The 13,189-nt window shown below is 46.2% G+C and overlaps 1 protein-coding gene across 1 annotated transcript in view; it reads left to right on the top strand.

The window, feature by feature from the left end:
- The window catches only part of LOC143522154 (cytoplasmic phosphatidylinositol transfer protein 1-like), a 51,706-nt gene that overhangs the window by 24,715 nt on the left and 13,802 nt on the right, over positions 1 to 13,189 (top strand). The window lies entirely within an intron of this gene.

The raw sequence follows: 13,189 nt of genomic DNA, 5'->3' as shown, positions 1-13,189 counted from the left end.
GACCCCAAAATATCCGTTTTAACACCAGCATTTCACCCTGCTCACGCTTTCTGAACCATTTTTTCTCATAAGCCACATCTGGTCCTCCCTCATGTGTGTGAGCTGTGCAATGCAAATTACACGGGTCCATAAACACAGTGCCCGTGGGGTTAATAGCATTCTGCGCAAATGTTATCAGTTCTGACTTAATATCCCCAGTAGGACAGGTGCTCAGCTGCCACTCGTAACCATAACAGAGCGGCCCTAAAGCAAGCTGTACAGCTTGCACCGAATCAGGTAATTCAACTATCAGGCCGTCCGGCCTGCTTTTTATCTGAATACCTAGCTGACACATTAAATCTCTACCAAGCAGATTTATCGGACACACCTTAGATATCAGGAAACTAAACCTAAATTTAGTCCCTGTCTCCTGCAATGTGCAGGAGAGGGGTGCAGAAAACTGTTCAGCTGTCATAACACCTGACGCACCAACCGACTGGAGATACCTGCCACTCATGCGTGGCTGCCTGCTAAACTCAGAAGCTTTAATAACAGAATGGCCAGCGCCAGAATCTACCAAAAATGTCATCTCGGTACCCCCCACCATAACATTTATCGTAGGCAAATCAGCAGCAGCATTTGTCTCATAAACAGCATATGTCCCCCCACATGACAGTTCACAATTATTTTGCATAAATCCAGTAGCAGAATCAGTTATTTTATCACTGTCATCAACATCAATTTGTAACAACTCAGTATCAGACTGAAGCACCTTACTTATCTCATTAACATTTAAAGGCATAAGCATTTCTTCATTGCAAGGCATTTTATCACTATCAATGATATCACTACAAACAGCATCAGTATGAGTTAGCGGAAGCATTTCTTCATTGCAAAGCGTGGGAAAAATTTGTGTCTTACCTGACCCTTCCGGAACATCACCAGTCGACCCCTCCGACCATCAGTCCCCACCATGACTTTGCCGACCTTGCTTTTCCCGCTTATCCTGTCTTTGTGGACACTCCTTTGACCAGTGTCCGTCTTCTCCACAGATGTAACAAGCGTTGTCGTCATCATCTCTCCTGCGGTTCTTCACCTTTTTAGTCCTCTTCTGCCCCTTCCAGCTTTTGCCTCCTGCATAGTTACCTTTTTCATCGCCCCTCACCACTCGAACCATGGAAAGTTGTGTTTGCCGCGGTTCTTTGTCTTGCTTCCAGGCACTCACCGTCTTCCATCGCTTTTCCGCGTGGATAGCATGTTGCACAATCACCTCCATCTTGGCTGTCTCCCACGTGATGCAAGTGTCCTTGAGCTTCTCGGAAATCTCCGGCTTCAGTCCATTAATGAAAGCATTCCGCAAATGAGCTTCATAGGGTGTGATTGGCCCGTTGTCCATCCTGTCGGGGTAGTCCATGCCGCAGTGAGCATCATGCACCTGGGTGAGTCGATACAGGTACTCCTGCACAGTCTCTGAGTCATTTTGTTTACAATTAGCTATTTTGGTTAAATCCATAACAAGGGGAAAGGCATCCCGTATTGCTGCACATAGTTCATGTAACATTGTCCGATACGGTTCGTTACCTTCATGTGACCACTCACTGTTGACCAACTGAATGTTCTTGACTGACCAGTCCATCTGGATCTTTGTAACCTCTACTCCCAGTTTCAGGCCCAGGAGTCGTCGCAGCTCATGTGACGTCGGCCTGAACTCACGGCAAAACATGTCCAGTTCATGTGCAAACTTACGCCCCCCAATGTCACCAGGGAGCTTGAACTGCTTCACCACTTCCTGTAAATCTGCAACAGTCCATGTTCTCATAACAAGCATAGGCCCCTCCTGACCAGCCACCTCTACCATTGGGCACATCACCTGATCATTGGTTGTTTCCGGAAGAGGGGACAGGGGCGGCTCGCTGACGTGGACCATCCGTCCTTGGCTTGGTCCGGCAGTTGTGTCTTGCCCGTCTCGCGATCTTGTGTGCATAGCCACTGGGCTGATTGGACGTGCTGGAGGAGGCTTGTTTTGTCTGACTGGTTCCTGGGGCTTGACGTCGGTGGGGTTGGGTGGGGCCATCGGGACGGTTGGGGGTCGCCTGAGACATCCGTCCAGGTCTGGATCTGCAACACACTTAACAGACTGGAGATTCTGAAGTTCCCGTTGAACTTCATATTTAGTTTGTGTTTGCAATCTATAATCCCGCCGTTTCGCCTCCCTCTCCCACAAGTCAAAAGCTTCCCAGTTTACCTTAAACCCACCATATTGTTCTTTTATCAGACTTCGTTTTAATGCTGCAATTCGGTTCATGTTAAAACTCCCTTCCTCTGGGAAATCACATTTACTAACCCACATGTGAAATTGTTTTAAACTTTCGGGCCCATACCGTTCTTTCATGTACCTTATTCTAGGATGTGCGTGCAGTATCTCACTGACCTCCCTGTCAGTATGACTACTACCACATCCGCCCATTTTGCTGCTTCTGGGGAGAAAAAAATAACAACACTCCCTCACACAACGCACACACTCACGCAGAGCCTGACTCTCACTCTCCCTGATACTCTGGTCCTCGACTCCCAGCCGAAGGTGAAACACTTAATCACTCAGTTACCCCGCCCGATAACCACTACAGTGTATACACGCACCAAGAGAGAAGTCACAACCTCTGCAATAAGCTTATATCAACACTTTGTACTCACCAGGGTTTAGTTAACTTAAATGTTCGTCTGTTCCTGGGAAAACTCCGACGCCGAGGAGGCACACACACCTGCGAGTCCCACTCAACGGAATTTGTCGTTGACTGACTCAAGTAAGGCCTTCAGGCTTAGTCTCCACCTAAGGTGTGCCGTCCTCAGTCGTGGAGTCCCATCTGGGGTGCCAAAATGTCCTAGAAATTCTGAAACCCTTCAATGGTGAGTACAAAATAAGTCAGAAGCAGTTGGGTTAGATAATAAGTACAATGATTTATTTAAACATAGACATAGATTAAACCCTTGAGATCTCCGTTACAAACACCCACGTGTCAGTCACAGAGAGAGCTCCTTCCCCATTCCGAACTCTCATCCTTTATACCCTTGATCATCAATACACACGGTGTCCACGAGGTGAACACGCGGTTATTAACTAAATATGATTGGACAAAGTAAGGAGTGATTAACTCTGATTTGACAGATGCATATGATGCGTGCCCCCTCCCTGCTCAGCATCCTCGTGATGGCATGGCAGACTGAGTGTCGCCGTAGTCCTTTCCAAGCTGAGATTATGCGTCTCCAGCGAGGTCAGTTTAGGAACATCAGAGGAACATCAGATTAAATGTCCCAGACAGGCACACATAAACACATCTCTGAGGCCTACTGAAGCCACCAGAATGGCTTCAGTGGCATGATTAACACACATATGTAAAAACCTTATTTCTAATGTGTTTAACGTATACTAAGAAAGCCTGATCTAAATGGAAATCACCAAATTTCCATCACAACTTCAAGGTTGGTATCATGAGGACTACTGCTGCTTATCCTGGCCTTTATTTTCCATTTTGTACAATCTAAATGCAACCTAAAAAATCATTTCTGTGTGAGTGTATGTTCTGACATTCCATTTTGTGTGTGTGTGTGTGTGTGTGTGTGTGTGTGTGTGTGTGTGTGTGTGTGTTGAAAGTCGACCATTAAGATAACTGCTACTGTTGGCCTCCAAACATTTATGGCTGTAGGTAATGCATTGATCCACATAAGAAATGTATTACTTGCATAACTGCTTATTGCCTTTCAATATATCACTGGAAATGTGGTCATATGTTGACGGGTCATGTGTCCGGTGGCATGTTATGGGGAGTGTGAGCGCCCCACGCCCGGTGGCGTGTGGGTCGGCCCCGCTGGCTGGGGTCTCAGGACGGGCCTGGCCACCTTGTGATAGCAGTCAGTCACGGCTCGACATCCTGTGTGCTATAAATAGCGTCAGACTGCTGACCTTGCTGCGATTGTAGCAGAAAGCATGCAAACACACACACACACACACACCTCCCAACCTCTAAAGCTGCGGGCGATTCCCATTAAACTTGTATAGATTTTTGCTGACATTTTATACTTACTTACAAGGCAAAGAGTAGAAAACAACGTAAAAGTAGTTAAAAGTTCAAAAATGTTCCTTCATTTCTATACATGCTTTTAGTTAGTTATAATGCTCACATGCTTCTGTTTTTTGTTTCCTCTTTGTTATTATTAATTCATTTTTTTATGTTGTCACAAATTACACACTTTTGTATTTCCACATTTAGGGTCTACTTTTATTATTTGATGAATGGTAATGTTATTTAATGTTTGATTAATACTAGTAATAACTTGATTCCTAGTTTTTGGCAACATCGTTTTTTCTCTGTCATGCCAATGAAGCATATTTGAATATGAGAGAGAGAGAGAGAGAGAGAGAGAGAGAGAGAGCAAGAACGAACAGGGGGCAGAGAAAAATAGACTGAGTGGGAGGCAAACCAAAAGAGGAGAGACACAGTAAGACAGAAGGCTGATGGGGAGAGTGGGAGAGAGAGAAGGAGAGAGAGAGAAGGAGAGAGGGGAGGGGACTCTGTTGCTCTAATGCACTGCCAGAGACATTTCAGTCTTGAAAATATCCAATAAATATATAATTCGGTCTGTTATGTAATGTGTTTTTCCATGCTGAGCCCTACCCTATGGGGCCTCATTGCTCTCTCTCCTCTCTCTCTCTCTCCTCTCCAAGAACAGCTCTGTAGAGGTAAGCCACCTCCTAGGTCAAACAAGGCCCAGAACAGCACAAGATGGGGCTGCTGGTAAATTATACTGTTATTGTGTGGTGTTGATTAGTTAAAAAAAAAAACTCTGAGTTGGACAACAGAACTAGGCTGCCGTAGTTCAGAAACTGAGTATGGTAAATTAAGTCGCCGTGTTTGAGTCCAGATGAGAAAACAGACGTTTCTCAATATAAATACTCTTGATATAAAGTATGCCTGCCTCTCTCTCTCTCTCTCTCTCTCTCTCTCTCTCGCTCTCTCTCTGTTTCTTTCAGTCTGTTTACACTGCCTCACTCTTGCCCTCAAATCACAGTATATCAATTCATTTCTGAACAGTGTAGTATGTGCAAGTCAGTCTGATTTATAATCATATTTCACTTGGCACTCTGTATCTGTCTTTCCACCTGCCAGAATACTAAACGGATCTCGATTAAAACTGTCTCTTTCTTCCTTGTTTACCGGGAAGCAACTGTACCGCATATGGTGTCTACTTGATTCATCTGCACACATTTGTGGAGCAGAATGTCCAGTCATATTTTATCGCAAATTTTATGCATCTGGCTGAACAAGCATGAAAAGGTGTTTTTATGCTGTGCTTGTTATGTCGCTGGAACATTGTTGATTTATTTTAAACAAAAACTAGCACTTTTGTCCTTCACAGGACACCATTTGGTGGTATATTGGAATATTGAAACGGACGGTCTCTGGAGTACTGTGGAGTGCGATTGGCTGGCTGAGGTCAGACGGCGAATGCCATTGGCTGGTTTTAGACTGGCTTGAACGCCGCACTGCTGTCTTTGAGGTGATAATGATTTGTCGCTGGCTTGCTCAGAGCTATGGGAATGTTAGGCAGCTGTAGGATAATAAGTCTGGCTCCATACACCATTCTCTATGCCAGGTAGCAGATGTTTGATTGTGGTCCAGTCTGCCAGTGATGGAGTTACTGTTGTTTTAATACTGATGCACCATAGTCGGGTTTAAAAACCATGTTGTACTTTTTTTCCCTTGTGTGCACGTGAACACCTGCTTGGATGCTGAGATTGTGGGGCCGTCCCATGACTCATAATCGCATTTATTATGTCATAATGGAATCTATTCCTTCACCGACAGTCAGTGTACTATGACGTTGCACGTTCTAGAATCACACACGCCGACCAACGAAAATAAATAAATAATCAGGGTTAAAAGCAAAAAGCAAAGCTTTGAAGCTCAGATCTTTTTCCTCCTATAACTTATCATTTATTAATACAGTCTACAAAACAGCAGCCAACCACACGGAGCGGGATATAAATAGCTGTGGCCAAGGCCCTGGGCGCAGGCAGCGTTTTGTGCGCACAGTCCTCTCCGGTTCCGTGCGGCTCGCGCCAAACGCGGTGCCGCTCGAACTGTGGGTCGTAGCACCTTCCAGCCAACATACATAGCTACTTACGCAAACGTATTTATCGAGCGATTACGCCAATTATTTGACAATGAAACATCGTATTTAGGACGAGCTGGTTGATTGATCTAGCATAGTACAGTACAGTCACGTGACCGACAACACTAGCTAGTGGATCAGTGTGATAATTGGGTTCATTCGTGCAAGCCTGAGTGACACGATCGTCTTTAAATAATTTTACGCGTCATGTACAAATGATTAAAACATGATCATTAACAAAGAAAGACCCTGAGGCTGGACAATCTACACGTGAAGCGGCTGTCGTGTGTCTGGCGTATGAACCCGAGCATAAAACAAAACGCAGGAAATGGAGCAGTGAACACGCAGCGCTAGTATTTGTTTGGTTTTGAAATGGTCGAGTACGTTTCCATGTGGGCCGCGGGTCGTTTCGTGGTGGTTTCAGTGCGGCTCCAGTTGCTAAAGGTTGCGAAGTCTTGACTTGGGCCTCGTCGCAGAACACCAGCCGGGTCCAACAGCAGGAACCCTGCAGCCTGCCTCACCGACCGCAGTGGAAAACGACAGACGTAGCCGGGCTTTGTGCTTGGTGCGGTTTGGCACCTACAGTCAGCCTGACTTCCTTTTCGAGAGTCTTTCATGACCCCCTCTTTCCAACTTCATGCCTCAAGCCCTCAACACACTCGAAAAAGAAAGAAATAAAGTCAAATTCAATCCACTTCCGCCCCCAGAGTGCCCATAGGTGTAACTTTTCAGTTTTTAATGTGGTTGGGTGAGGTTGTTTTGTTTTTATTTATTTTTCTTTCCCAAGATGTAAAGCTATACAAATAATAACAATGAACAATTATTATTAACAATAGAAACGTGACTTGTCCCACAGTTTATTCTGCTATGATTAATATCTCGCGTTAAACAATCTGCTGTGTATATCGTATGCTGGCGCTATCAGCGAGCACATCTGCAGTGATCTGAACTCACGGTCAACATCTAGAGAAGGATTTCCTGTTCGGTTATGCGAGTCACCGTACAGTAAAAGACAGTAAAGTTTTTACTCTTAATTTAAGGAAATTAATTCTCTTGGGTTATTTAAATTACCCTGAATAATTTGCTTTTACATGTTAAACTAATTATGGCTTGATACACAACTAAAACAAATTCGGGAGCAAACGAGCAAGCCCAGACAACTGGTTTCTTTAAACCGTTTAATTTTCTGACATTTCAGGGCACAGAGCAAAGCTTCTGCAAATTTGTTCTGCGATTTTATGATGGTTTCCCTAAACTCGCAAAGTGTGTCTTTGGTCTGGCTGCTAATTGCGAGCTGGCTGACCCTGTGTGCAGAAGGGAGTGGACAGAGCCTGGTTCAGTGTGCACGTGAAGCCCGGAGCCCGAGTTCAGTGTGCACGTGAGGCCCAGAGCCCGAGTTCAGTGTGCACGTGAGGCCCGGGCTCAAGCACTTTATGCGCTACATTGTGATCAGTGATTTTAAATGCAACACGTTTCACTCATAAATGCATAAAATATTGATAACTGACAACCTATTAAACAACTAGCACGAACAGTTGCATCACAGTTTCATACACTTCATAAACTGCATAAATGTCTAATAGTTTGAGCAAACTCACCCCTAGTGGTCGGACAGTGTCATTACACTCCCCGTGCGGCGTGGGAAGGCGTTAGTTTCAGTACCACGCGCTTCAACTTTTGTCATAGTTTGACCGTCGTCTGAACCAAGCGACATGTGGAGGGTTGGGCCTGGTGCTCTGAGCAGACCGCAAACGTTCACTCTGTTCCTGCTCTTCACCGTCTTCTGTCACTAAGCAGCATCATTTCATCTTTAACCAGAGCTCATTAGTGAAATCAGGTGTTGTGCTAAAAAAGGAGTTAATAAATAGTTGGATGTTCCTGATGCAAAAGGAGCAGATTAAGACTTCTACTGCTGTGGTGTGTTGCGTGTGCAGCCATGACATATTGAGCGTTCATAGGGGCTGCTTTATGGCTCTCTGGGGGAATGAATCTCTCCCTCTACCTATGGATCTATGCAGCGAAGATGAATGCTTCATCTAGACGTGTAAAGCTAATAAGTGCCTGGAGTCCTGGCGAACAGGCAAACTATTTTTAGCCATCCGCCATTCACACGCACCACCCACATCTACACGCGCACGCACAAACATGCAGTTCGCGGATGTCACACGCGCACGCACAAACATGCAGTTCACGGATGTCACACGTGCACTCTTAAGTCGTGCAAGAGGCAAAAGTGCAGTATGTATACAGAGAAGAAAATGAATCGATCATCACAGACCAAGCCCAGTTCTCTCTAGTGTTCTCATCCCTCTCCCCTCTCTCTCTCTCATCTCCCCCCTTCTCTCTCTCTCTCTCATCCGCCCCCTCTCTCTCTCTCTCATCCGCCCCCTCTCTCTCTCTCTCATCCGCCCCTTCTCTCTCTCTCTCATCCCTCCTCCCTTTGTATCTCTCCCTCTCCTGTCCTCTGCTATCGGGAGCCGTGAGCGCTTCTTTCCCATGTCCTCCATGGCTCACCACAAAGATCACAATCCATTACACACACACACACACACACACACACACACACACACACTCGTCAGAGGGGACCAGGGACTAGGCCCATATATGCATGGGGCTCTTAGCTTCTGTTCTGTTTTCCACTGAAGTCACCCACTTTTAAAGCCCCCCCAAGGCTTTGTTTACCGTCCCTGAAACACGCGGGTGCCAGAGGGCATCGCCATGGGGACGCTGATGCCACACGGCCTGTTTACCGGTGGTGCCAGTGTGCACGGTTGGAAAGTGAAGTTGAAAGTGATGTCATAGAGGAGGAAGGAGGAACTAAGACGTGGGTTTGCAGCCTCCGGGGAAACGCCCCACGGAGCTTCTGAGGGGTGTGTCTCTACCCCAACCGTTATATGCATTCATACATGTGGATGCGGTCGGAGCGGAAGCTTCAGGAACAGGGTAACAACGATATGGCTGTAAACAGCAGCACTGTGGCTGTATGCCTAAAGGAAGATGTACTAACGTGTCATCAGTGTGAGTCACATGGTCGACCACCACCGTGTGCTAGGGTGCCGTCGGCCTGCCCCCGCGTTACCCGCGATGTCCACGCAGCGTCCATCAGGACGACGGCTCACCACGGGCTGTCGACAGCGCACACTCCGGGAGCCCATCACAGCACGACGGCACGTCCCACGGCTGGGAGTCGAGTCCGCACCGTGTGTTAAGGGCGCTGGGTTGTTAAAGCAGATGTGAGATACGGGCTCGCGTTGCCCCCACAGTGATGTGAGGGGTGAACTAAGTGGCGTGTCCAGGGGGCGGGGCAAGAGCAAAGAGACGCAGCCAATGATTTATTAGGGCAAAGCATGTAGTAGGCAAAATATGATTTTTATTTGTAAAACAAGGTTCACATAGATTGCTGGAGCAATGGCGAAGGCTACAAGATTCTTTGCAAAATGTGGTCAGATTCTCTCTTAGCCGGTAGCGTTGCGAAGTTGGATCTAGCAAACCTGCTGAGCTAATCAGAGGAGCCATTGCACAGCAATGCAATCAGAATGCATGTTGGTTTAAAATGCACACACAAGAAAACATTAAAACTAACAAATGTAAGTGTATGATTTAATTACAGGACTAGAATGGGTGAGGTGATAGGTGTGTGTGTGCAGTGTAAAATATCACACTGATCACAATGACTAATCAGAGTGGGGACGTAGAAGAACAAATGCTGATGACCAAAGCAAAGCATGACCTCTGAAGACACTACATGCATATGTATGAAGTCATTTGCATCAAGCAGAGTGATTTGCATAAGGTAATGTTTACAGTAATTCACTTTAGCGAGAAAATGTCTGATACTCTTTCACATAATATTTGCAAATGACTCCCTTATCTCTCCTTCTCACTCCTGCTCTGAATGATTCTTTGAGTCTTGATATTAAAATGACATTTCAGCATTTTTTTGTCCTGAAAAACTGGCCTCTGCCCTTCTTACCAAAGGTAACTACATTGTACATATGATAGAGATACAAACACCCCGACACACACACCACATTCATGTGGGAGTACAGCACCTGAAGTGAAGTAGTTGAATGTATGCTTTGGATTTAATATTTACATAACCTATGTGCGCATGTGCGTGTGTGTGTGTGCATGTGCGTATGTGTGTGTGTGTGCACATATGTGTGTCAGGTTTTTTTTTTGCAGTCTCTGTATTTTCTAAAACCCGAAGAGAAGAGTTGGGTCACTGATCAAACCCAAAAACCTTCAAGGAATGAAAAGGGTTGAAATATTGTTACTTGGAGTCTGTTAACAATGACCCACACCATACCACCATCTGATAAAAGAATTTAACTCAGAAAAACAGGCACAAAATGTCTCGCTGTAAATTGAACAGGCGTCAGAACTGGAGAGGTCGTTCAGCTGGTCTGATTCCTGCCTGTGTGCTCACTGTTGATGTTTCTTTCTTTACGCGTGTTGTGATTTTGGTTTCACTGAAACAAAACGGGGAAAACTTGAACCGGAACACACTGGAATAAATCTGCATGGTCACTCCCCCCCGAGGTTTTCCCCCCGAGGTTTTCTCCCCTCGATCGGTTTGCGTTCCTCGGTGCTTGGAATCACGTTTGCCAGCCCAACATATTCCAGAATAGTTCGCAGTCGTTGCCATGGAGCTGCAGTGGCATCTTTGCATGTGTCTGTCTTTCCCAATGTGGAGCAAATATATCATCATAAATATTACAGGACTGTACGTGGTGGGGTATAAAGTATATGAATAAAGTAGCCACTAGTTGATTCAGACGCAGCAGCTCACACACACACACACACACACACACACACACAGTGCCTCTGGTGGGTTTTTTTTACCCCATGGCGTTGATCCTGCAGCCCTCAGCACATGGCAGGCGCCTCTCAGCACTGTCGGGTGTGAACACTCCCCAGTGAGAGCAGTGGGAGGGGCTACAGTGGGAGGGGCTACGGCACCAGTCTCGGTCAGCAGCCCTGCCGAGCTCAGGCCATTATTGGCTAAATTATGCTTTTGTGGAAACAGCAGTGACATGAGTGGCCCCCTCAGGCCAAGAGCTCCGCCCCCTCAGGCCAGGAGCTCCACCCCCTTCACTGCCATCAGCAGTGTTTGCTAATCAGCCGGCACTCTTTTCAGTCCCCTCCTTTACCTCCGCCTAGTCCATATTGGGCCGAGTTTTATCAAAGGAGAGTAAGATGGAGTTGTAGAGAGTTCATTTTCTCTCTTATTCTAGCTTTTTCATTCTCATTTTCTCCCTCTGATTCTGTCTCTATTCTCTCAATTTCTCATTCTTTCTTTGTCCCACTCCATCGCTATCATTCTCTTTTCCTCTCATTCTCCCCCCCCTCATTCTCTCCCTCTAACCCATTCTCTCTCCTTCCTCTCATTCTCTCTCCACCTTCGTTCTCTTCCGTTCATTCTCTCTCTCTTTCTCTCTCTCCCCTCCCACTTGTCTATTGAGCACACTATGTGCAAGCAGACAATGGGTTCTTCCCCGTCTGTCTGGCCCGAGGTGCGTGCACACCCGCCCTATTTTTAGGGTTGACTGCATCTAGGGGACCTCTGGGGCCACCGTGCCAATTCATGGTGGTTGTAGTGAACTGAGGCGTCGAGCTGCTACTACAGGAGCACCTGTGCAGAACTCCTTTACCACCCATCCTCACTCTAGAACGTGCTGATGTGATCCGGGTCATCCTCACTCTAGAACGTGTTGATGTGATCCGAGCCATTCTCACTCTAGAACGTGCTGATGTGATCCGGGCCATTCTCACTCTAGAACGTGCTGATGTGATCCGGGCCATCCTCACTCTAGAACGTGCTGATGTGATCCGGGCCATCCTCACTCTAGAACGTGCTGATGTGATCCGGGCCATCCTCACTCTAGAACGTGCTGATGTGATCCGGGCCATTCTCACTCTAGAACGTGCTGATGTGATCCGGGCCATTCTCACTCTAGAACGTGCTGATGTGATCCGGGCCATTCTCACTCTAGAACGTGCTGATGTGATCCGGGCCATTCTCACTCTAGAACGTGCTGATGTGATCCGGGCCATTCTCACTCTAGAACGTGCTGATGTGATCCGGGCCATTCTCACTCTAGAACGTGCTGATGTGATCCGGGCCATTCTCACTCTAGAACGTGTTGATGTGATCCGGGCCATTCTCACTCTAGAACAGGGATGTCAAAGTCAAATACACCGAGGGCCAAAAAACCAAATTTGCTACAAGCCGAGGGCCGGACTGGTTCAATGTTTATTAAAACATATTGAAATGATTGCACATAGCCTATTGAACCAAGACCCAACACAGTGTATACTATTTAATGCTTAAATGAATAAAGCAATATTTTCTTATGGATCTGTCAGTAATTTCAAGTGAAAACATTTTTCAACAAGCAAACAGATAAAAACAAACTTCCTTCAAATAAAACATGTCCTGTACATTAAATTAATAAAGTAATAAAGGTTTGAAAAGTGCTGGAATTTAGGCTAAAGTACTTGAAAATGCTTAAAATTGTAACGACTTCGTTTCACAACAAATGTATTACGTTAACAAATACGAGCCTCTTGTAATTCCAGGACAAAACATCAGAGAACGTGAAGACGTTAAGATTGGGCGTTTTGAAAATAACCATTAAATAATGTGAATAAAAAAGCGAATGATTTCGAATTATTTCGACTATATGTATAAATATCTAACTTAATTAAGTTTAACTGGTGCGCGCACTGTTACAAAATTCGAGAGGTGCACGACCTTGAGAATCGACAGCGTGCGACGCCCTCGCGCACGGGCGGAGCCACTGCGATTGCGTCATTTTCGCCGCGCAGACCCTCGCCGCTTGTGTGCGCTGCAGTGACTTCACGGGCTACCGTTGCATTGTGGGGAATGTAGTGTTTGTGCGTGCAAAACACCATCGGGCGGCTGTGGCCTGCGGGCCGGTTCTAATAGTAATTAAATATCATCCAGGGGGTCATAGATAATCAATTCGCGGGCCGGATCTGGCCCGCGGGCCTTGACTTTGACATATGTGCTCTA

The sequence above is a fragment of the Brachyhypopomus gauderio genome, chromosome 8 (assembly GCF_052324685.1).
Source record: "Brachyhypopomus gauderio isolate BG-103 chromosome 8, BGAUD_0.2, whole genome shotgun sequence".
NCBI classification, from domain to species: Eukaryota; Metazoa; Chordata; class Actinopteri; order Gymnotiformes; family Hypopomidae; genus Brachyhypopomus; species Brachyhypopomus gauderio.
Note: the sequence above shows the minus strand (reverse complement) of the source record. Positions and strands in the feature narration are given on the sequence as shown.